At 36.2% G+C, this 24,883-nt stretch overlaps 2 pseudogenes; one reads left to right on the top strand and one right to left on the bottom strand.

The window, feature by feature from the left end:
• Nucleotides 1-2,587: 2,587 nt before the first annotated feature.
• LOC124889046 lies at nt 2,588-2,688 on the bottom strand (annotated as a pseudogene).
• Nucleotides 2,689-4,384: 1,696 nt separating this feature from the next.
• On the top strand, nt 4,385-23,878 carry LOC124888813 (annotated as a pseudogene).
• Nucleotides 23,879-24,883: the final 1,005 nt, after the last annotated feature.

The raw sequence follows: 24,883 nt of genomic DNA, 5'->3' as shown, positions 1-24,883 counted from the left end.
CTCCTTTCAATAATCATTCCACATGACCATCTACCCTTAATAATGGTACAAGAGACAATTTTCTTATTATTTTGAACTACACCTCTCCTAATACTCATGCAACTCGAGGTGCGTAGGCAACTCTAAATTAGAGTTTGATCAAATTTTCTACAAAAAATCATTTTTTGTCGAGCAAAACTGGCCACACGTCAATGTTTTTATTTGAAGACATCTACATCATCCTCAAACGAAAAGGGGCAAGTGTTGACACCCAAGTTTTGCTACTCATTCTTAAAATTAACGTCTTAAGGTTTCCTGATCGTTAAAAGGCACGAAACACAATTTTCACATATTTCTTACAATTCTTAACAAATTATTGATAATAATTCTTACTTTAGAATTTTATTAATTTGTTGACATTGATCTTATGCATATTTATATGCTCAAAGCACCAATATGCACCCAGATTTAGACTTAGTTTAAGAACTTTTGTATGAATTCTTAAGTATAATTCAGCTTTTATTCTGTTTCGTGCCTAATGGATATGATTAGTACTTTCAGGCTAAAAATCATGAAGAATTGTGCGCATTTGGATACAACGAGGATATGGAAGGATTGAAGAAATGCAAGGGAGTGAAATAAAGCTAAAAAATAGAAGCTGGAAAGTAGGAATCCTCATTTGAAGACACTCCGTATTGCACTGACCAACCAAATAGCAATGGTCAAATTCTAGTGAAGGTCAACAAAAGCACCGCGTCGCAGAATAGTTCCACTTATCAGCTTTTGCAACCTGAAAGTTTAACGCGTCGCGGTGGATAAATATTTCACAATTGTCCAAATCCAGTGGCTCACCACAATAGTGGCGCGTCGCGGTGAGGGTGTATTTTACAATTGTCAAGAAATACTCGAGCTCCCTGATTGCCCAGATTTTAAAGAAAATTAGAAATTGAAGGCATGGATCGATGTGTCGGGTGGAAGAATCGGGAATATTTGAAGTGTTTAGTCCCAGCTATAAAAGAAAAAATCCAAGATAATTTTGAGGGACTTTTGGTGAAGCATAGGAGCGGCGAAAAAGCAAAAATTTCTCTTTTTTAGGATTCTTAAACATTCTTTTAAATTTCTTTACTGGATGACTTGTTTGGGGTATGATTTATAACTTATTTTGGATGATGAATTAAAACATGAGTAGCTAAACACCCTATTTCTGGGGTTGAGGCTAAGAACATGATTACTCTTTAATATTCTTATTCATAGTTTTTTTTTGGATTATCATCTGGGTTTTTCTTAATTTCTTGTGCTTACTATTTTAATGATTGACTATCATTAGAATAAATCTATATTTCTATGTGCATCCGGGAGGAGAATCATAGGATAGAACGAAGAAATTAGGGAGCAAGGTTCTTATTCTTTTATGAAATAAGGGATTTGAATTAGTATCTGGGATAGGGATATACCTAAAAGCCTTGCTTGGTTCACATGCAAGGAAACTTCATGAATCTAGAAGAATTGTTGTATCTCTGCAGGAGTTGTAGCTACAACATTCAATAGATAAAAGATTTGAGGTCGGCAAACCAAGATCGTTGCATAAACCTTGCGAATTATCAACCTGATAACCAATTCGAATGTGATGAGAATAGAGAATTGTATGATTGTTCAAAATACCTCAACCCTGGAATCATATTCATTATTGATTACAACCGTTTCTTGCTTTGCTTTAGTCATTACTAATTATTTCTTGTTTAGTAATTTACATTTTAGTTATAGAATTAAAACCATCTTGATACCCTTATGCACTTAATACCCAATTGTATTAAACTAAACATTAAATAAATTTCTAGTTTATTGATCCTCGTGGGAACGATATCTGACTTTCTAAGTCATTATATTACTTGTACGATCGCGTACACTTGTGTGTGCGTAGAGACGCAACAAGTTTTTGGCGCCATTGCCGGGGATCAAATAGAATTAGTAAATTGTTTAATTTTTTTTGTTTTCAGTTTAAGTGTTAACAACTTGATCTTAGTGGCTGAATTTTTGTAGGTTTAGTTGAACATTGGACTGGATAGGGATAAAGAGTTAGTAGAGCCCTTTGTAGAAGCCCTTTGTAGAACCAAAAGTAATTTTTCATCAGAGGCGAAGAGCTCAATACTACATTTAACAGGGACAGATGGATGAAATATGAGATCCTATTGTTAGAAATGTTCCAACTCCTGTTATTCCAGCTGTTACTATTCAACCAGTCGCCAGACCTATTCGTAAGGTGGCAATCCCATTTATGAATCTTGTGACTAATAGCATTCGAAAGCCTGAACAAGGAGGTCGATGGGAATTGAAACAAAATATGGTGTAATTATTGAAATCAGCAGGGGAATTTCACAGACTTTCACACGATGATCCGCAACAGTACGTACAGACCTTCTTGGAAATAAGCGATACATATATTCCTGAAGATATGAATATTGATTATGTCAGATTGACACCTTTTCTCTTTTCTCTAATGGGGGAAGCAACGGAATGGTTACTTGCTGAACCACATCAATCCATTACTTCATGGGAAAATTATGCTTGGAGGTTCCTCATTCGGTTTTTTTCATCCTAGAAGACTGCACGATTGAGGAGTGAGAGTTTCAGACGAAAAGATGGAGAAAATCTCTACCAAGCTTGGGAGAGATTCAAGGGCATGCTCAAAAATTTTCCTCATCACCATCAATCGAATGATGTTTTGGTGCATACATTTATCGAAGTCCTTGAGTTAAATACGAAGATTTTCTTAGATTCAGCAGCAGGGGGTTAAGCTTTGGAGAAAACATATGAAGAACTGTATACCTTGCTGAATCGAATTGCACAAAGGAATCCTGATTGGCATGCAGACTCAAGGAATGCTCCCAAGAAGATTGCAGGGGTTTGGGAGGTTAATTAGTTCACTGCATTACAAGCACAGATTGCAGCAATACAGAACCATATGACTACTCAACTCAATAACTTAAAGTTGGGTGCAACACAACCAGCAGCTATAGCAAATGCAGTTCAACAGGTATATTCATGGTGTGAAGTTTGCAGAAGTGGTAAGCATAAAGCAAATACATGTTCTGTTAATCCAGATTCAGTCAACTATATGGGGCATGCAAACCGCTAGGGTCAACAAAATTTTAGCAGTACGTATAATCCAAATTGAAGGAACCACCCTAATTTCTCATGGGGTGAAAATTAGGCACAAAATATAAATCAGTATAAGGGGCCAGTGCAACCAAATCCACAGCCGGTTTAGCATAATCAGGCGACTGCTCTGAATAGTAATGTAGAGGAGTTAATTAAGCAGTTTATGGCTCAACAAGCATAGTTTGCGGTAGACATAAAGGCTCAACATGCACAGTTTGTAGCTGAGTTGAAGAGTCAACAATTGCTCACAAGAAATCTGGAGTTGCAGTTGGGTCAAATTGCAGGATCACAGAATACAAGGCAACAAGAAGCATTGCCTAGCGATACTGAGGCTAATCCTAAATAGGTGAATACAGTTACAACAAGGAGTGGGCTTTAAACTAAGAAGATGGTTCTGGAGCAGGATAATCCCGCAGTCACTGATGACAGTTTGTGAGAGAATGCAGAAGTGGAAGTCAAGAAAAAAAAGGCAGGTAAAGAGATTTATGTGGAGAAGAAGACTATCCCCTTACCCATTCCTCAAAGGGCAAGGAAGCATCAAGAGGAATCCAGTTTTAAAAAGTTTCTAGATCTTTTAAAACAAGTTCATGTAAACCTTTATCTTGTTGACATTCTGCAGAGTGTGCCAAAATATGCTAAATACTTGAAGGATATTGTTGAAAATAAGAACCAGTTGACTAAATATGCTATAGTTGCACTTACTCAAGAGCGCACATCTAAAATTCAAAATAAACTGCCCACGAAGTTAAAGGATTCGGGTAGTTTCACCTTGCAGATTACCCTTGGTCAGACTATTTGTGCACGTGGATTGTGTGACTTGGGTGATAGCATAAATTTCATGCCCACGTCATAGTACTGGAAGATGGGTTTTGGGAGTTCAAAACCTACGACTATTGTGTTACAATTGGCAGATAGATCACTTGCTAGACTAGATGGTATTATTAAAGATGTGTTGGTGCAAGTGGGATCTTTAATCTTTTCGATTGATTTTGTGATTCTTAACTTTGAGGCTGATCCAGTTATTCCATTTATTTTAGGATAACTTTTCTTAGCAACAGGACAGTCACTCATTGATGTGGCAGCTAGAAAAATGACAATGCGAGCGCATGATAAAGTAGAGGATTTTTATATGTATAGAGCATTGAAATTGCCAGCCATATATGAGTAGTTGTCCTCGATATCAGTTATTGATCTTGCTTTGTATTGGTAGTTGCTTTTTTCTGATGATCCATTAGAGTGAGCCTTGATGGATTATGATTTGTATGGAGACGTAGAAGCATCGGAATTGGTCCAGGTTATGAATTTGGCTGTAATAGAGACAAACAAAGTGTTGATCGATCCTATGAATAGACCAATTGGTTTACCACCCAGGCCTTCAATCGAAGAAGCTCCTAACTTGGAGCTTAAGGTTCTTTCTCTTTACTTACAATATGTTTTTCTTGGTGATCAAGATAACTTGCCTGTGATTTTGTCTGCAGGATTATTAGATGTATAGGTAAAGAAAGTTGTAGCGGTTCTCAAAAGGAGAAGAAAGGCGATTGGCTGGCAGATATCTAATATTTTAGGAATCAATCCAGCATTTTGCATGCATAATATTTACATGGAAGAGGGGTACAGACCTAGAGTACAACAACAACGAAGGTTTAATCCTGTGATGAAGGAGGTGGTTAGGAAAGAAGTGATCAAGTGGTTAGATAGTGGAATAGTCTACCCAATGTCCAATAGCAAATGGATGAGTCCTATGCACTATGTACCAAAGAAGAGAGGAATGATAGTAGTGATCAATGATGACAATGAGTTGGTTCCCACATGTACAGTGACTGGTTGGAGAATATGTATAGATTATCGGATGTTAAATGAAGCAACTCGTAAAGATCATTATCCAATTCACTTCATTAATCAAATGCTGGATAGATGGGTGGGGCAAGAGTATTATTATTTTCTGGATGGGTACTCTGGCTACAATCAGATAAGCATAACACCGGAAGACCAAGAGAAGACCACGTTCACTTGTCCATACGATAGATATGCGTTCAAACGTATGCCCTTCGGTTTATGCAATGCACCTGCTATATTTCAGAGGTATATGATGGCGATATTTTTAGACATGGTGGAAGAATTTATAAAGGTATTCATGGATGATTTCTATGTGTATGGTAATTCATTTGAAAAGTGTTTGCAAAATCTCAACAAAGTTGTAGCTCGATGTGAAGAAACAAACTTGGTATTGAATTGGGAAAAGTGTTATTTTATGGTTAAGGAAGGAATTGTCTTAGGCCATAAAGTGTCATGCAAAGGGCTGGAAGTGGACAAAGCAAAGGTGGAAGTGATTGAAAAGTTGCCTCATCCAGTCACAGTCAAAGGAGTGCGGAGTTTTTTGGGACATGCTGGGTTCTATAGATGATTGATTCAAGATTTCTCAAAGATTGCAAGTCCCATGTGCAAATTGTTAGAAAAAGAAGCCAAGTTTGAGTTTGGGGTTGATTGCCATGAAGCTTTTAAAAAGCTTAAGAAGAAGTTGACAGAAGCACCTATTTTGATCATACCAGATTGGGAGTTACCTTTTGAGCTGATGTGTGATGCTAGTGACATTGCGGTGGGAGCAGTATTGGGGCAGAGAAAAAAAAAGGTATTTTGATCGATCTACTTTGCTAGCAAGGTGTTGAATGATGCTCAAGTTAATTACACAGTTACAGAGAAAGAGATGTTGGTTGTGGTATATGCATTCGACAAGTTTCGATCTTACTTAGTTGGCACCAAGATCATTGTTCGTACAGATCATGCTACCATTAAGTATCTTGTGAATAAAAAAGATGCAAAGCCACGGCTAATTAGGTGGATTCTTCTACTTCAAGAATTTGATCTTGAGGTGCGAGATAGAAAGGGAACTGAAAATCAAGTTGCTGATCACTTGTCACGACTGAAAAACTGAGATCATATTGTGGATGACTTTCTGAGTATCAAGGAAGAGTTTCCTGATGAGAAGTTGTTGTCATTAGATGCAGTTGAGTTCCCATGGTATGCTGACATTGTGAACTTGATAGCTTGCGAGGTGTACCCTCCCGAAATCACCATACAACAAAGGAAGAAATTACTCCATGATTCTTGTGCTTACATTTGGGATGAACCATACTTTTTCAAGTAGTGTCTAGATGGAGTGATTCTTAGGTGTATACCAGAGGTTGAATTCTCAAATGTTTTACAAAATTGCCACTCATCTCCATATGGTGGACATCATGGGGGTGAGAGGACTACGAGAAAAGTGTTACAATCAGGTTTTTTTGGACTACTCTGTTTAGAGATGCAGTGGCTTTTGTAAAGAATTGTGATCAATGTCAAAGGTTGGATACTATATCTAGGCGTCATGAGATTCCACTCAACAATATTTTAGAAGTGAAAATCTTTGATGTTTGGGGGATCAATTTCATAGGCCCATTTCCACCATCGAAAGGTAATCTGTACTTTCTTGTAGCGGTTGACTAAGTATCTAAATGGGGGGAAGCTATGGCGAGTCCGACTAATGATGTAAGAGTGGTGCTGAAGTTTGTGAAGAAGAACATATTTTCCAGATTTGGGATGCCAAGAGCAATAATTAGTGATGGAGGTATGCACTTTCTCAACACTTGGTTCAAGAATCTTCTTCCTAAGTATGGTGTTAGGCACAAGGTTGCCACTGCATACTGTCGATGCCCTATTTTTACCTGAGGTCAAAACAAGTACGACGTTATGGACTCTAAAAGAATGAAACATCTATAGAGTCGCCACCTAATTTTTAAGGAAAATAAGGAAACCTATTGAAGTATTAACATGTGAGATTAATCTTTTGAGTCTGCGAAAAACCAATTGAGATTCTAGGTAAGGGTTCAAGTTATCCCGAAGGAAAGGGGTTAGGCACCCTTCAGGATCCACAAGTGTGATACCAAGCTAGACTAAATTTTCAAAGAGGGAGGAGGTATAAATATAATGTAGACGTGTATGTATTAAATATAAAATAATATAAATGTTTAAAATTATATAAAAATGTATGTATATTAAATATATAAATAAAACATGTTATTATAAAAAAATGTAAAAGATATGTATAAAAATACATGTGAAAAGAAAAGTATTTTATGTTGTGTGAAAGAAAGTGTATCTTGATATGCCATGAAGAGAAAGGGAAAAATAAAATTCTTTGTTTGATTAAAGTTTATGAAAAAGTAATGATTTACTTTAACAAAAAGATCACAATGTTTATAAGGTCAAAGTGTGTAAACTGATTGATTAATTCAATTTATTAGTGTAAACATTAACGGTCTAAGTTTGCATAAACGCGAGGTGAAGTTGTATAAGTAAAGAAAATCCCGCCCAACACCCCAAAAAATAAAGTTTTCACTATAATAACATTTGTACAAATATAAGAATATAAAATACAATACAAAATTAAAAGGGTCTCTTTGAATGCAACTCCCAACTAGTGCTCCAAATAACCTGTATAAACACTTGTAAAAAATATTTGTAACAAATAATAATAATCAAAATAAATTGAACAAGTATATGTGCATATAAGTATTTAAAAATATATTTTTTGTTAAAAAGTGGACTCAGATAAAGTTATGGCTGCGAAATGGTTGCTCAATTAATTGGCCGTTCTAAATCGTCTTGCCAAAATATGAATTATAAAATCTTGTATTGTTATAAAGTTTCATCATCGTCCAAAAATATTTATTTTTATTACGTATTTGTATACGTAAAAATTCGTCTTTTGTTTACGGAGGCCTAAAAATTAATAGTAATTTTTCAATGGGTAGAATGTGTAGTATCTCATTCATTATCAGTATAATAAATATTAAAAGACAAAACAGTCCAAATTTATAAAGTATTCAACAAAAAAGATGACACTAAACAAAGTGGAGCGACTGTAAAGGCAAAATAATATCAAATGGCAAATCAGAGAATAAGATTCCTCTCTAATTTCATACCAACTCCTGCAAACAACAATAAAGTAAGCAATAACATCTCCCAAAATAATATTATGGCCAGTAACAGACAAACAACATCCAAAACATCAATATGAAAAACAAATAAAGGAGAAGAGTAGAACATCATTATTCCGTTTAGATTGAGGCCAAAATCCGGTGAGGCAAAATCGAGTAATCCCCCCAAAAAACATAAACAAAAGGATCCATATTATCGAAGAAACTTTCATTCAATGATAGTGCCAATATAGAGGAGAAAGAGAACAACGCCGCTTCCATGGCTTTCGCCGTAGCGATGCCGAAAAATGTGTATCTTTGACCAGATATGGCCGGCAATGACGTAGCAGCGATGAGACAAAGGAGAGGTGGTGTGGTGTTGGAGGTTCATTGATGGGTAGAGGACTGGTGAATGAAAAAGAAATCGAACGAAGAAAACGTTGATAGCAGTGGCCGGAATCTGGTGTTCGCCGGATCTGAAGGTTGTTGTAGGCGATTAAAGTGGTAGTGTTTTGTGTTTGAAGTGATCTGTTGAGTGGTTATTTGTGGTGTTTGTGCGGCTGGTGAGGCGTGTGTGGTGGTGGTGTTGTCCTCTGGCAAGACTTCGCTGGATAGGAGCGGCGGTTTAGAAGGAGAAAAATTAGAGATTCGTATGTTATGTCCCCCCCTTTTTTCCTTTCTCCTCCATCTTTTTCTTTTTTTTTTGGAAAATATGAAACAACCCATATTTATAGGTACAAATTCGGACTTGAAAAAGTTCGGATTTGAAACCTTAAAATAAAAATGGTAGGAAGGTGATAGATTTTGAATCTTAAATTGCTGAATCGGATCTTCAATTTTGAAGCCATTAATGGCTGCTTTGGACCGTTTTTTTCATTTCTTGCACGAATTTGGGGCTTTGATTTTTCTAGTTTTTGATTTTTGGGGTTGGAAAAGGCGATTTTGGGATGGGATCTTTGTAGATCAGCAGCAGCTATGGCTGCCAAGTGCAGCTATGGTTCTATTTTTTGCAAGATGGAGAAGGGGAGAAGGAAGACAAAGAAAAACATCGTTGGTTTGTATCGCATTTTGGGATGGTGATGGTGACCATACGTTGGTTTCTTGTAAAGAAAAACGAACGCGTGCTTCTGCCTTTCCTGCGTATCATTTATTACACTGGCTTGAAAATATATACCAACATTTGGACCGTTCGGTCATTTGATCGGACGATTCAGATAAAAAATAAGAAAGTAATTAAATATGTAAAATATATATATTTATACAAATATATATATATATATATATATATATATATGAAAATATAAATTATTTATAAATTGAAAATTTTGGACCTTTGGATTGAAAAAATTATCGGATCAAATTAATTGATGTCGGTTGGATGAAATAGTGAAGCGGACATGAAAATTATACAGAGTTTTGGGCTAATTTTGGGGCTCTTGGTTGAAATAAAATAGGAGTCGGGTTCGGGTGAAAATAAAAAATGAAATTGGATTATTGCTAGCCCGGATACTCCTTTTCTACTAAAATTAATTTTAGCGATGCTCGCTAATATCCTAAAAATTATTTTTTAGTTTTAACATATATAAATTACAAACATAATTCTTAAAGCGTCCAATTTTTTATTTTTTTGTGTGTGTGTGATTTAATATTAACAATATATATACGTATGCAAAAATAAGAATGTAATGAAATATACGTAAAAATCAAGAATATAATAAAAGTATATGTACATCTTAAAAATATATTTTATGCAGGTCACAATATTGCCTAAAGAATAAAATTAGAAAAAAAATGCAAATGCGATCACTAAAGATATTTTATTTTATTTGTTAAAATATTTAATTATATTAAAAATATTTTATAATATGATAGAAAACTAGAAAACTTATAAGAATAGAGATAAAAATACGAGTCTTATTTCTTATTTAATTTTAAAATTAGTTAGGGCCAAGAACATCGATAAAATTAATTAGAGGACAAGAGTGAGCCAAAATTGGGCGTCAATAGTTGCCCCTGAGTGGACAAAGATTTAAGTGAAAATCTTTGGACAATCATGTTGACGTAACCAATTTTGTCTCGGGCAAAACAAAATGTTTGAAATATTATGGCCAGGCTTTGGTCTCTGAGCTACCTACTTATCTCGGGTTCCACGAGAAGTCAGGCCATTTGTAGTTTGAGTTATAGCAACATTTTGATAAACATCAAAATTTGCGCCAGTGTAGAATTATGGAGACACTGGGTTCCTTCGAGGATGAAGAATAAATATTTTAGCACGAATAGAAAAGGATACGGGTGCAAGTCCCAAAATTGGTTGTTTGGAATAGTTGCGGATGAGGAGACACTGGGTAGCCACATCTTCTGAGGATTTTGAGGGAAAAAGAGATTGCAAATTTTTAAAAATTGCCCCAGTGTCAAATTGAGACGACAATGGGCAATGACGCTAAGAATTATAAAAATGAGAGTTTTGAGTTGAGTTTCTTTGCCGAAATCCTTGGCGTAGCTAGGGATGCTTGACATTCCGCTAGCTTGCCCCAGTTTACTACTAAGAGGGTAGTTTCACGTTGTATTGCATATTCCTGCAAAACAGGTAAGGGGTGAAAAGTACCTGTTTGTTTAAAAATTATAAATTGAAATTGTAATTTAAAGAGTGAAGTTTAAATATTCAAACTAGCATTTGTAACGCCCCAAGAACCTACCCCGAGACGTCACATGGTGCTCAAGGCCACACATGGCCTCAAGCTAACCCTCTAAACTTGTCATCACTTTCAGAACTCATTATAGCGCAAATCATGCTAAGATAAAGAGGAATAACCATGTCATGAACATACTGAAACATGAAATAATATTGCGCCGTACAAATAAAATACTGAAATTTCTGTACACGCCGGTACACTAGTCTGACAAAGCCTCTACTACATAGGACTGAGGAGCCATTGGGACGGATCCACAACTGACTCGTATTGAATTGAAAGTAAACAACCATCTATTAACAAGGCAAAATTCTCGAACCATGAGGACTCACCAGCTGCAGAAGTGTAGAGGAAGGTACTCAAAGATCACTGTCGCTGCTGAGACTGAGCACCTGAACCTATATCATAAGGAAATATAGAATACAAAGGAGTATGGGGGTCAGTACTTGGGAATGTACTGAGTATGTGGGGGTGGATGCAGCATTTTAAATAATATCATAAATGTATGAGAAATCATGCATGCTGACAATAATAACTATCTTCGCTTGTATTATCTGAAACATTATTTCCATAAATCATCAGTAATGACACGTGTTTCATAAATCTCATAAATTATTTAACTCAACTCAAACTCTTTAAATCATGACTTAGAGTGACTCGGTAACTCAAGGGACTTATATTATTATAGACGTGGGAGTTTCTTATAACCGACGTAACTACTCCATGTGAGCTGCATAGAGTCCAACGTTTTGCCCTCCTAAGGAGAGAACCTCACATTGGCAGGGGTGTTGTAATCTTTCCAGGGAGTACAACCTCAATCTCAATATCACAATCTCATACTCGGCCTTTGGTCCACAATCATCAACATCAATCCTACGGTGGCACATAGTTCTGTGGAAATACCATATCTCCCGCTCGGTGCTAAATATTCCTCCCAGACTCAGCTCAGAATGCATTAGGAAATCCACCTCAATCAATATCAACTCATGGGTCTATCATAAAGACCAAAACATAAATATATCTCATTTGTAAATCATAAACATCTTGTGGATTCCTAACTCGACTCAACTCAACTCAACACAATCTTTCTCGGCATCAAATACATTTGTTTATCAAGTCATTTCAAATATCAAAAGCTTCATGAAAACATCACAAAACTCATTCCTGACTCTCAAGTTCACATATCAATATACATTCAATAGTTAAATTTCTCATGGAAAGGCATGACTCATAACACTTTTCTCAAATCATTCAAAAATCATAAATTCATATTAAGAATATTCAACTTATGGAACTTGAGTTAAATTGCTTAGAAATCATCAATACATAATGATAATATACAGCTCATGGAATAAACCTCAATTTAGGAAACATAATGTTGAAATAATCATAAATATCAAACTTATTCAACTTAAATCTCATAAATCATAATTAAAGAAATTTGGGTGTAAACCCACTTGCAAAATCATGTAAATCAGTAGTAGAAATTAAACCTTTAGGCACAAGAACGAAAGGAGTGTTCTTGTTCAAATCTCACATACCTTAGATTTTAATTTTGAAGATATAGAAGCTTGCTTGAAACTTCTTTCTCACACTTTTAGACCAAGACCTTGCTGCCTTTGACTTGAGGAACTTAGTTTTTGAACAACTAGAAGAAATTTATGGGAGATTTCTTAAATTTCTTGGAGATGATTTGATTATTTTGGGTTTGAAAGAAACCCTAGGTTTCTAGAGAATTCTTGAAAGAATTTTGGAGAGAAATGGAGAGAAAATGATTTTTTCTTCTCTCTCTCTCTCTCTCTCTCTCTCTCTATATATATATATATATATATATATATATATATAAGGACACAAGGAGCGTAAATAACCAAGATGTCCTTTTGAAAAATGCTGAAATTTGCTGATCGGGGCCTGTGACGGTCGACCTGACAGTCCGTCAGAGGGACTGACGGTCCACCAAGTCGTCCGTCACTCGAACACCAAAACTGAAACGTTTTGCCTAGACGTGATGGTTGGCCTGACGGTCCGTCAAAAAAGTGACGGTCCACCAAGTCGTCCGTCACTTGAGGGCCAGAAATGAGACATTCTGTCTCGGTCTGACGGAAACCTTGATGGTCCGTCAACTTTGTGACGGTCCACCACTTTGACCGTCACACGACATCCCAAAAAGTGAGCTACTGCCTTGGCTTGACAGGACACTTGACGATCCACCAGGTCGATCGTCAAACCTGGGTGATCCGATAGCATTCAGTAAAATGGCCATAATTCACTCATCCGATGTCAGATTTCAATGAAATTGGTATCAATGGAAAGATTATTCAATGCTCTACATGGAAAAAAAGTGGAAATTAGATAAATACAACATGGTTTAAACATCAATTACTTTAGAAGTCATACATATCCATTTGAAAAGATAGATTTAGGCTTAAGGAATGATCGGGGTATTACAGTATTGTCTCCGTGTGTGAAGGCAATCCAATTGGCAAGTCAATAACTAAAATGTAAATAGCCTCCGTTGGTTAAGTAGTTGTTTGAAAGTAAAATCCTCCGTCGACTGAATAGTAATTGAAATGTAAATAGCCTTGCTAAAATGTAAATAGCCTCTATCGGCTAAGCTGTTGCTGAAATGTAAATGGCCTCTATCGGCTGAAATATAAATAGCCTCCGTCGGCTGAGCAATTTGTTAAGGAAGTGAAAGTTGTATTATATGCCCTATTGTTAGGGGCGGGCGTGCCCTGTCCTATTGTTTGGGGTGGACTTGCCCTGTCCTATTGTTCGAGGTGAACTGCCCTATCCTATTGTTCGGGGTAGACTACCCAGTCCTATTGTTCGGGGCAGACTGCCCTGTCCTATTATTCGAGGCGAACTGCCCTATCCTATTGCTCGGGGTGGACTACCCTGTCCTATTATTCAGGGCAGACTGCCCTGTGTTATGTTAGAGTTTTGTGAACATCTGTTAATACTTGATAACCGAGTCTTAATGTGGATATCCCTTTAATGCGACCCGCAAAAAATCAAGAAATTTCTTTTTAAGTTAGAAAGTATTAGCGAATGAATTGATAAAACCTGGCTTCCTAGCTTGTGATAGAGATATGATGTTGAGTTTCTGATGGACTATTTTAAAATACTTGACACGTGCCTCCTTGAGCATTATTATAACCTGCAAGATTCGAGAAGATTCTTTAGTGTCTTGGAATAATTATGAATAAATTGACGATACTTGGATTCTCAGCTTGTGATGGTGAAGCAGCATTTCGGCTTCCAAGATATTTGAACCTTTGTTGTAGCGATATTGTACCTGTGCTAAAAAAAGTTTCTTAGTTTGGGGAAGGGGTATTGATTTTATGTTGATCGAGGACTTGGCCTATCAGATATTTCATCCTTCAAACCCTCCAACGAATAAAAACCTCTTTGGTAGATTCAATATACGGAGTAGTGGTGCTTCCTAATTCCAAAGGATATGCTCATACTGGTATATCTTCTAGAGGGGAATTTTTCTGTCTTTATCTTTTCTTTCGACTTCTGTCAAAGCGACACAGTTGTTGTGTCTTGAGATGATAAATAAAATTTAAAAGGATGGAGAGAATATTTTGTTGATATGATTGATCATGTCTCAGGCTGCCCACGTATCCTTGAATAGGAATCAGGTCAAAATGTAGCTCCGTGTGTGGAGAATTAAGAAAATTTAGTCACAGGGGTGGGTGGGTAGAAAATGATAAGATTGATATTTATGAGCTTGCCTTCAAAGGCCCATTTGGTCAATTATGAGCGCGTCTCTTATATTAGAGTCTTCAAGATCCTATGGCTTCTTTCTTTGCGCTAACGCTTAGCATTAAAGCATTTCTTAATTTGATTGATGCTTTTGTACGTTGTTGGAGTCGATCAAGCGTTGAGATTTGCATCTCGATGTCAGTTCCTTCATGTCATGGTTTTGAGCGGAAGAGTAGTGAACGTGTTGTATAAGATATCTTCATATGTAGTCTCGCTGACTTACGTTTTGATGAAAGCAAGAGGCTTGGGTACATGTGTGAGTCTTCTCTACGTAAACTCTAAATATTTCTTGGGCGCCTCATTGATAATCTCCTTATCTTGTGGGCGTCTTCGTATATGAACTCTTTTTGGGTCCACTACAGTTGTCCTTTCGTGTACTTGTTTGAAAACAAATAACTTGCAACAACAGACACAACAACCTTTTTGGTTGTTGCATAATCATTTGTCAGTTGAATATGTCTTCAAAGTAGGGTGCCCCTTTTGGATACCGACGATACTTTATGCAGAAGGGTTTCTACGATCGTGTAATCTTGTGTTAATGTGGTAACCCTTTTGAGTCACCCATAATGCTTGTGGAATGATGACCTCTCTGGTTATTGCCAATAATTCTTCGCATTCGATCTCAGATAAGTCTTTCGCATCTTTTGTATCAATACAATTTATAGATTCCCCTTGAATCATCAATCTTTGGATTATCTTGCGCATTATTTAATGTTGGATACGAGGCGACTTATAGATATTCTTTGAATTGCAAGCCTTTAGATAATCCTGCACATTATCCGACCTTGGATAAGAGACGACTTACAGATATCCGTCCAATCGCTAGCTTTAAGGTGTTCCTGCACATCTTCCGACCTTGGACACAATATTACTTATAGATACCTCTCAAATTGCTAGTCCTAGGGTAATCCTGCATATAATCGATCTTGAATATGACATGACTTATAGAGAACCCTTAGACATATCAATTTGATGATCTCGCATATTCTCCGGTAAGAATTTAGTTGTGACTTATGGATAACCTTTGGAGTATCAATTTTTGGGTAACCTTACATACTATTCGATTAGGATGTTGTTGCGGCTTACGAATGACCTATGGACTATCAACTCAGAGGTAAGCTTGCACACTATCTTATTTCAAATAATATGACTTATAAATGATCCTCAAATTATTAATTTCAAGGAAATCTCATACGTCATTAGCTTTCATATAGCGACGTAAAGATATACCTTTGAACCATGTGCTTCAGATGTTGATTCATAAGATGATGAGATATCCTCAACGCTGCTATCTCACGTGTCAACAGTTATTTAATGTTGACATCCTCGATTGATGTATTAGTCATAATCTAAGCTTGAATGCTTTTGAGCATATTTTGAAAATCCTCCTGAAGATTTGGTTGATCTCCTTATGACTGAAGTAACGAGTGTTTGATCATGCGCTGATCATCGATGTGATTTCGAAGCATTTATATTGATAGTATCTTTTAACAATATTTGTAGAGAAGATCTTTGGTTAAGTGGTGGAAGTGTCTTTGGTATTGACCCTTGGGGCATTTCTCAGATATTATAGATAAGTTGTCCCCCGTTGATATCTTGTAGCTTTATTGAGGACTTGCATTGTTTTGTATGAATCAACTTTGGTTGTGAAACTCTCAAGCTGAACGTCTTAGCCTCGACATGAATTTGGACCACCTTTTCTTCATTGATTTTTGGAGCATCCTCCAAAATCTGTCCCAGTCTCTTGGAGAGACTTTCCCAACGATTCTTTATTGGATATCTAGGGTTAGCCTTGATGGAATGTGATGGATTTTCTAGATATCATCGCATTCAAGTTTCGCTTGTCATCAGGGAAAGATGAAATTTTATACTATAAAGGGATCGAGCCTTATGTAGGCTGCCTACGTATCCCACTAAGGGAAATCAGGTCACACATAGTTCCAATTATAAAAGGGGAAATGACTCTACTTAAGTACAATGGAACCCGATGAGGTTTGCCTAGGTATCTCACCATGAGAAATCTGGTCAGAACGTAGTTCTGTTACATGATAATTAGAGGAAATCCTATGCCTTCAAATATAGGACTCTATTTATTGTCTCTGAGCCGATCAACTTGGATTCATCTATATCGTATTCCTTCTAAAGTTAGCACTTCTTTGTAGAGTGGCTTATATGAAGGACCTGTCGGTTTGCCATAAAAGATGGTGTCTCTCACGTCATATACACTCTTCTATTTTCATGATTGGGCACCGAATGAATATTTGCATTTGGTTTCTCTTCGACACATTGGATTTCCCCAGCCTTGATTAAGCACTTAATTCTATGCCTTAACCTATTACAATCTCCAGTATTGTGCCCCAAAACTCCAGAGTGGAACGCACATCTCTTTTTTCATCGAACCATTTAGGTAATGGATTAGGAATCTTCCCCAACTCCGGCCAAAATAAATTTACAGCACTCAGTCTCTCAAACAAAACTATCAATGGTTCAATAAATTGAGTGCAGCTTCGATTGCGCTTACCCTTCAAATTTTGTCTTAGCGCAAAAGGTGTCGGATTTTGATAAACTGTGGTATACATGGTTGTGGGGGATTTTGGTATGTGCTAGCTTGGGGTTGAAGGTAATTTTGTTGGATATTATAGGCATGATGTAGTTAGTGATTCGATATTTGCATCAGTTCGTTATCAGAATTTTGAAGTGATTGGGATGATTCAAGTATTGAGTAGTGTGGTATCACAATAGATACTTCTTCTTCATTCTCCACCTTGGCTCCTTCGATGAACTCTAACCGAGTAGACTCTCTCGAGTTATTTGCCGACTTAATCTTTCTAGAGTTAATCGCCTCTTCTATAAAATTCCCCATTTTGACAAATCAGCAAACTTCTACCCCAATGTGGACATTATCCTTTCAAAATAGACACCCTTTTGACTGCGGATAAAATACTTTGTTAATTCACTTTCGTCCATTGGTGGTTGAACCTTTTCCGCCTCAGACCTCCATCGCCGAGCATATTCCTAGAAAGATTCAGAGGACTTATTTTGTATATTGATGAGGGAAAGTCAATCGGGTACAATTTCTATGTTAAACTTGAAACGATTCATAAAGTCTTCAGCCATGTTGCTCTATTTACGCCAATGACGAGGGTCTTGTTTGGTGTACCAAGCGAGAGCCTCACCAAACAAACTTCTAATGAACAACTTCATTATGAGCTTCTCATTTTTGCCAATCCCGACCAATTTATCACAATATGCTCTTAAATGAGTATGAGGATCACCGGTTCCATCAAACAAGTCAAACTTAGGTGGCTTAAACCCAACTGGCAAATCAACATCTAGATGGATACATAAATCTTCATAGTCCAAATGCTCACTTTCTTGGAGGTGTTTCATCACCCACTTTAGATTACGAAGCTCACTTACGATTTTGTCATCCCCCTCTTTTGTCCCTGTACTTATCGGAAGCCCACTTTTAGCAGGCATGGTGAAAATGGGTGTCGCAGTCACACACATTGGAGAAATATATTTTTCTTGAAAGGTAGTGTAATTTGTTTGTTGAATATTACAAACAGATGTGACAACATTAGGATGCGGGGTACAATGAGGAAATTTATGGGAGGTAATGGGTGTGAACGGGGATGATGGATTTGTTAAACCAAAAGTCGTTGTGGGAGGTTGTACTGACTGATAGCATTTAGGTATTGGAGTTTCTAGCGACAAAAAATTAGAAGGGCGCGGTAGAGTAGCCATGGATGGATGTGTGGGATCCTTTCCTTGGTGCAGTTCTCCTCATAACTTCTCGAGTTGTTGCTCCAAAAGAAGCATACGTTTATCTTTATCTACATTATCTTGTCTTTTGAAAATCCCTGATACACTTGCTGGCATTGGAACACTTCTGGTCGGGTCGATGGTATTGGTGTTCATTCTTGACATATATAGCTTAAGTCGGCTAGTTCTATCGATCAACACAATTAACCTCTGTCAGGGGGATAATGCCAGCACAAATGAAAGTTAAGGAGTTAGTTCATGTCGATGGACAAGCACATTTAGACAATATCAAGTAAGTGCATCTCATATTGTGGAGCCTCATTTTGCCAGAGGTAGGCCTTCGTTCAAATAAATTGACATAGATGAATCTAGATTTTGACACATTTTGGATTCAGAACAATTTTAGGTTTTCTTGAAAAGGGAATGTATACAACAAGGGTGGCTAAAAGAGGACTATATAGTCGATAAGAATTGATAGAAGGAGGATAAAATAATGCCTTTAAAAGAGTGAGTATCTCAAGTCTCGTTATTGATGAATGAGGATCTTGTGATAGAGATATCGAACGGAGGAGAAGTATCAACAATGCCTCACGCTCAAAGAGTTAGAAGTGGGTGAAGATCAATAATATTCCACATTTATTGTTTCGAAGAAAGGTGTCAAATAATTGTAGAGTTTTGAATAATATTCTACGTCCGTTGACTAGAAAAAAAGAATCAAACATTGGAAGAATGCTTGACGACATTCCACTCTAGTTTGGAAAAACAAAGTTAGACATAGGTGAAGTATTTTAGTGACATTCCCTATCTACGGACTTGAAGAGAAAGTCGAATGAAAGTAAAGCATTTTTAGAACACTCGACTTTCATGGACTTTGAGAAAGATATTTGTGAAGTGGAGTTTTAACAACACTCTGTATTCGTGAAAATGGTGTCAAATGTTGGCGAGTTTGGGTAATACTTTATGTCTATTGACGTGAAAATGATGTTGAATGAAGGAAGAGTAAAAGAAGGCCAATTTGATTGTTTTGAATTGACTAATGTTCGATTTCTGGATTACCTAAATTAGTTCTAACACAAAATATGTCATAAAGGTTTCATAACCTTCTGACGAAAGGGTGGCTTCCTAGTTGCAAAGATGATACCTTGGACCATCCCGCCTAAGGTATATGCAATATGACCTATTACTAGAGTAGGATTTTTCCCTAAATGCTCAAGAGTGGGACTGAATATTTGCGAGAAGGTGCATTAACCTAACTGCACCGACTCTGAAACTAAGGAATCCAAAGAAGGTTGGAGGAGTACAGTACACCCCTCGCGTGTACCACAGTGTGTGAATTGTGTACGGCTAAAGACTCGATAGGAAAATGAAAGTGACAAAGCAGTAACAAGTAGTGTTATTCAAACAAATAAGGAATGCAAGTTTAGATTTGGCTTGCGTCCTTTCACACGTAGCATGATATAAAAATATGTAAAACAAATAACATAATAAAGCATAAAAATCCTAAACTAAGCATGATAAGGACAAAAAATATAAAGAATTTATGAGCAAATTCACATAATTTGCAGTGTAATAGGTAAGGAATCAAAGAATTTAATCATATACAAAAATATAAAAATACCTCCCTCGATTGAAAATCGAATTGATAATGGTTAGAACCTGTTGTTTCCCCAGCAGAGTCGCTATTCTGTCGATGCCCTATTTTTACCTGAGGTCAAAACGAGTACGACGTTATGGACTCTAAAAGAATGAAACTTTTATATAGTCGCCACCTAATTTTTAAGAAAAATAAGTAAACCTATTGAAGTATTAACATGTGTGATTAATGTTTTGAGTCTGCGAAAAAACAATTTAGATTCTAGGTAAGGGTTCAAGTTATCCCGAAGGGAAGGGGTTAGACACCCTTCAGGATCCACAAATATGATACACGGCTAGACTAAATTTTTAAAGAGGGAAGAGGTATAAATATAATATAGACGTGTATGTATTAAATATAAAATAATATAAATGTTTAAAATTATGTAAAAATGTATGTATATTAAATATATAAATAAAACATGTTATTATAAAAAATGTAAAAGATATGTATAAAAAAACATGTGAAAAAGAAAAGTATTTTATGTTGTGTGAAAGAAACTGCATCTTGATAAGCCATGAAGAGAAAGGGAAAAATAAAATTCTTTGTTTGATTAAAGTTTATGAAAAAGTAATGATTTACTTTAACAAAAAGATTACAATGTTTATAAGGTCAAAGTGTGTAAACTGATTGGTTAATTCAATTTATTAGTGTAAACATTAACGGTCTAAGTTTGCATAAACGCGAGGTGAAGTTGTATAAGTAAAGAAAATCCCGCCCAACACCCCAAAAAATAAAGTTTTCACTATAATAACATTTGTACAAATATAAGAATATAAAATACAATACAAAATTAAAAGGGTCTCTTTGAATGCAACTCCCAACTAGTGCTCCAAATAACCTGTATAAACACTTGTAAAAAATATTTGTAACAAATAATAATAATCAAAATAAATTGAACAAGTATATGTGCATATAAGTATTTAAAAATATATTTTTTGTTAAAAAGTGGACTCAGATAAAGTTATGGCTGTGAAATGGTTGCTCAATTAATTGGCCGTCCTAAATCGTCTTGCCAAAATATGAATTGTAAAATCTTGTATTGTTACAAAGTTTCATCATCGCCCAAAAATATTTATTTTTATTACGTATTTGTATACGTAAAAATCCGTCTTTTGTTTATGGAGGCCTAAAAATTAATAGTAATTTTTTCAATGGGCAGAATGTGTAGTATCTCATTCATTATCAGTATAATAAATATTAAAGGATAAAACAGTCCAAATTTATAAAGTATTCAACAAAAAAGATGACACTAAACAAAGTGGAGCGACTGTAAAGGCAAAATAATATCAAATGGCAAATCAGAGAATAAGATGCCTCTCTAATTTCATACCAACTCCAGAAAACATCAATAAAGTAAGCAATAACATCTCCCAAAATAATATTATGTCCAGCAACAAACAAACAGCATCCAAAACATCAATATGAAAAACAAATAAAGGAGAAGAGCAGAACATCATTATTGCGTTTAGATTGAGGCCAAAATCCGGTGAGGCAAAATCGAGTAATCCCTTCAAAAAACATAAACAAAAGGATCCATATTATCGAAGAAACTTTCATTCAGTGATAATGCCAATATAGAGGACAAAGAGAACAACGCCGCTTCCACAGCTTTCGCCGTAGCGATGCCGAAAAATGTGTATCTTTGACCAGATATGGCCGGCAATGACGTAGCAGCGATGAGACAAAGAAGAGGTGGTGTGGTGTTGGAGGTTCATTGATGGGTAGCGGACTGGTGAATGAAAAAGAAATCGAACGAAGAAAACGTTGATAGCAGTGGCTGGAATCTAGTGTTCGCCGGATCTGAAGGTTGTTGTAGGCGATTAAAGTGGTGGTGTTTTGTGTTTGAAGTGGTCTGTTTAGTGGTTATTTGTGGTGGTTGTGCGGCTGGTAAGGCGTGTGTGGTAGTGGTGTTGTCCTCTGGCAAGACTTCGCCGGATAGGAGCGGCGGTTTAGAGGGAGAAAAATCAGAGATCCGTATGTTATGTCCCCCCCTTTTTTGCCTTTCTCCTCCATCTTTTTTTTTTCGGAGAATATGAAACAACCCATATTTATAGGTACAAATCCGGACTTGAAAAAGTTTGGATTTGAAACCTTAAAATAAAAATGGTAGGAAGGGGATAGATTTTGAATTTTAAATTGCTAAATCAAATCTTCAATTTTGAAGCCATTAATGGCTTCTTTGGACCGTTTTTTCATTTCTTGCATGAATTTGGGGCTATGCTTTATCTGGTTTTTGATTTTTAGGGTTGGAAGAGGTGATTTTGGGATGGGATCTTTGCAGATCAGCAGCAGCTATGGCTGCCAAGGGCAGCTATGGTTCTATTTTCGACAAGATGGAGAAGAGGAGGGGGAAGACAGAGGAAAACATCGTTGGTTTGTATTGCGTTTTGGGATGGTGATGGTGACCATACGTTAGTTTCTTGGAAAGAAAAATGAACGCGTGCTTCTGTCTTTCCTGTGTATCATTTATTACATTGGCTTGAAAATATAAACCAATATTTGGATCGTCCGATCATTTGATCGGACGATTCAGATAAAAAATAAGAAAGTAATTAAATATCTAAAATATATATATATATTTATACAAATATATATGAAAATATAAATTATTTATAAAATTGTAAATTTCGGACCTTTGAATTTAAAAAATTATCGGATAAAATTAATTTGTGTCGGTTGGATGAAATAGTGAGGCGAACATGGAAATTATACAGAGTTTCGGGCTAATTTTGGGGCTCTTGGTTTCAATAAAATAGGAGTCGGGTTCGGGTGAAAATAAAAAATGAAATTGGATTATTGCTAGCCCGGATACTCCTTTTCTACTAAAATTAATTTTATCGATGCTCGCTAATATCCTAAAAATTATTTTTTAGTTTTAACATATATAAATTACAAACATAATTCTTAAAGCGTCCAATTTAATATTTTGTGTGTGTGTGTGTGATTTAATATTAACAATATATATACGTATGCAAAAATAAGAATGTAATGAAATATACGTAAAAATCAAGAATATAATAAAAGTATATGTACATCTTAAAAATATATTTTATGTAGGTCACAATATTGCCTAAAGAATAAAATTAGAAAAAAAAATGCGAATGCGATCACTAAAGATATTTTATTTTATTTCTTAAAATATTTAATTATATTTAAAATATTTTTAATATGATAGAAAACTTATAAGAATAGAGATAAAAATACGAGTCTTATTTCTTATTTAATTTTAAAATTAGTTAGGGCCAATAACATCGATAAAATTAATTAGAGGGAAAGAGCGAGCCAAAATTGGGTGTCAACACATACCATCCTCAAACGAGTGGACAAGTAGAGGTATCCAATCAGGAGATTAAGCAAATACTTCAGAAGACTGTGAATGGGCAGAGAAAAGATTGTCGGAGAAGCTAGATGATGCACTTTGGGCATATCGAACAGTGTACAAGACACCTATTAGGACATCTCCTTATCGCTTGGTGTATGGTAAGGCATGTAATCTTCCTGTAGAGTTGGAACACCAAGCATATTGGCCAGTGAAGAAGCTGAACTTTGAGATGACTGCCGCGGGGGAAAGAAGGTTATTGCAACTAAATGAGCTTTATGAGTTTAGACTCCACGCCTATGAAAATGCAAAGCTTTACAAGGAGAAGACCAAAAGATGGCATGACATGCAAATTCAAGAGAGGTAATTTGAACCTGGACAACTTGTGTTGTTGTTTTAATCACGGCGTAAGTTGTTTTCGGGTAAATTACAATCGAAATGGTCTGGACCTTTTGAGATGGTGCGTATGACACCCCATGGAGCTGTGGAGTTGTGGAATAAAGAGAAGATGGAGAAGTTCCTTGTGAATGGACAGCGTGTAAAGCATTATTGGGCGGATCATCCGAACAAGCACAAGGAATTTATCACTTTGGCTGATGAGTGATGATGAACTGAGTCGTGCCACGACGTAAAAAAAGGCTCTATGTGGGAGGCAACCCACACATGTATTGTAATAGGTAGTTTAAATTTTAGCTTGTAAAATCAAAACGAAAAGAAAAATACAAGAAAATGAGTCGTGCCACGACCAAAACTAAGGCGCTATGTGGGAGGCAACCCACTTTTACTTACAATTTTTGATGTTTTTGTTTAAGATTTCAGGGAAGTTCAAAGTGAAAATGAGGAGATTCCCACAATTGAGGAAAGCAATCAGGTTTGCAAAATAGTATGTGTAAGTAGGGATTTTCTAAGGTAAGAAAAGAGTGAAAAATTCACAAGGAAATATGATTTTGAAGAATGGCGTGACGCGGAACTGGGTAGTTTGACAATTGTCAAATTCTAGTAGCCTGTCGCAATTTTCAGCGCGACGCAGAACTGGGTAGTTTGACAATTGTCAAATTCCAGTAGCCTGTCACGATTTTCAGAGCGATGCGTAGCTTGGAAAATTGACAATTGTCAACTTACAGTGCCTTAACGCAAAATTTAGCGCATCGCGGTGGTTAGTGAAATGGCAATTGACATTTTTCAGTAGGAATACGTGATCTTACCGCATCGCGGAGGGGGTTAAAATTGGGCATAAATTTTGAATTTAAGCTAGCCCGACCCGCCCCTCTATAAATACCCCCTCACAACCCTAAACCCTCTTAACCCTCTCTCAAGCGCCGCATTCTCAACCTTCTCTCCTAAAACCTTCTAAAATTTTCACAAATTTTCATCCCTCTTTCAACCTTTGAGGTATGTGCTTTAAGATGTAACTTTACTTCTTTTTATTTGTGACTTGTTATGTTGGATAGCATTTTAGAGCTTAATATTGTTTTTCCCTATCTTAGAAGTTATCAATTTTAGCATTGCTTGTGATATATTGTCTTGTAATCTTTGTAATATTATAATCAATTAGTTATATACAGATGGTATTAGGGGAAATTATTTTTCAAATGTTAGTTACGAGGTC

This window comes from Capsicum annuum, chromosome 11, assembly GCF_002878395.1.
Source record: "Capsicum annuum cultivar UCD-10X-F1 chromosome 11, UCD10Xv1.1, whole genome shotgun sequence".
Taxonomy (NCBI): Eukaryota; Viridiplantae; Streptophyta; class Magnoliopsida; order Solanales; family Solanaceae; genus Capsicum; species Capsicum annuum.
This window is presented reverse-complemented; position numbering and strand designations above follow the sequence as displayed.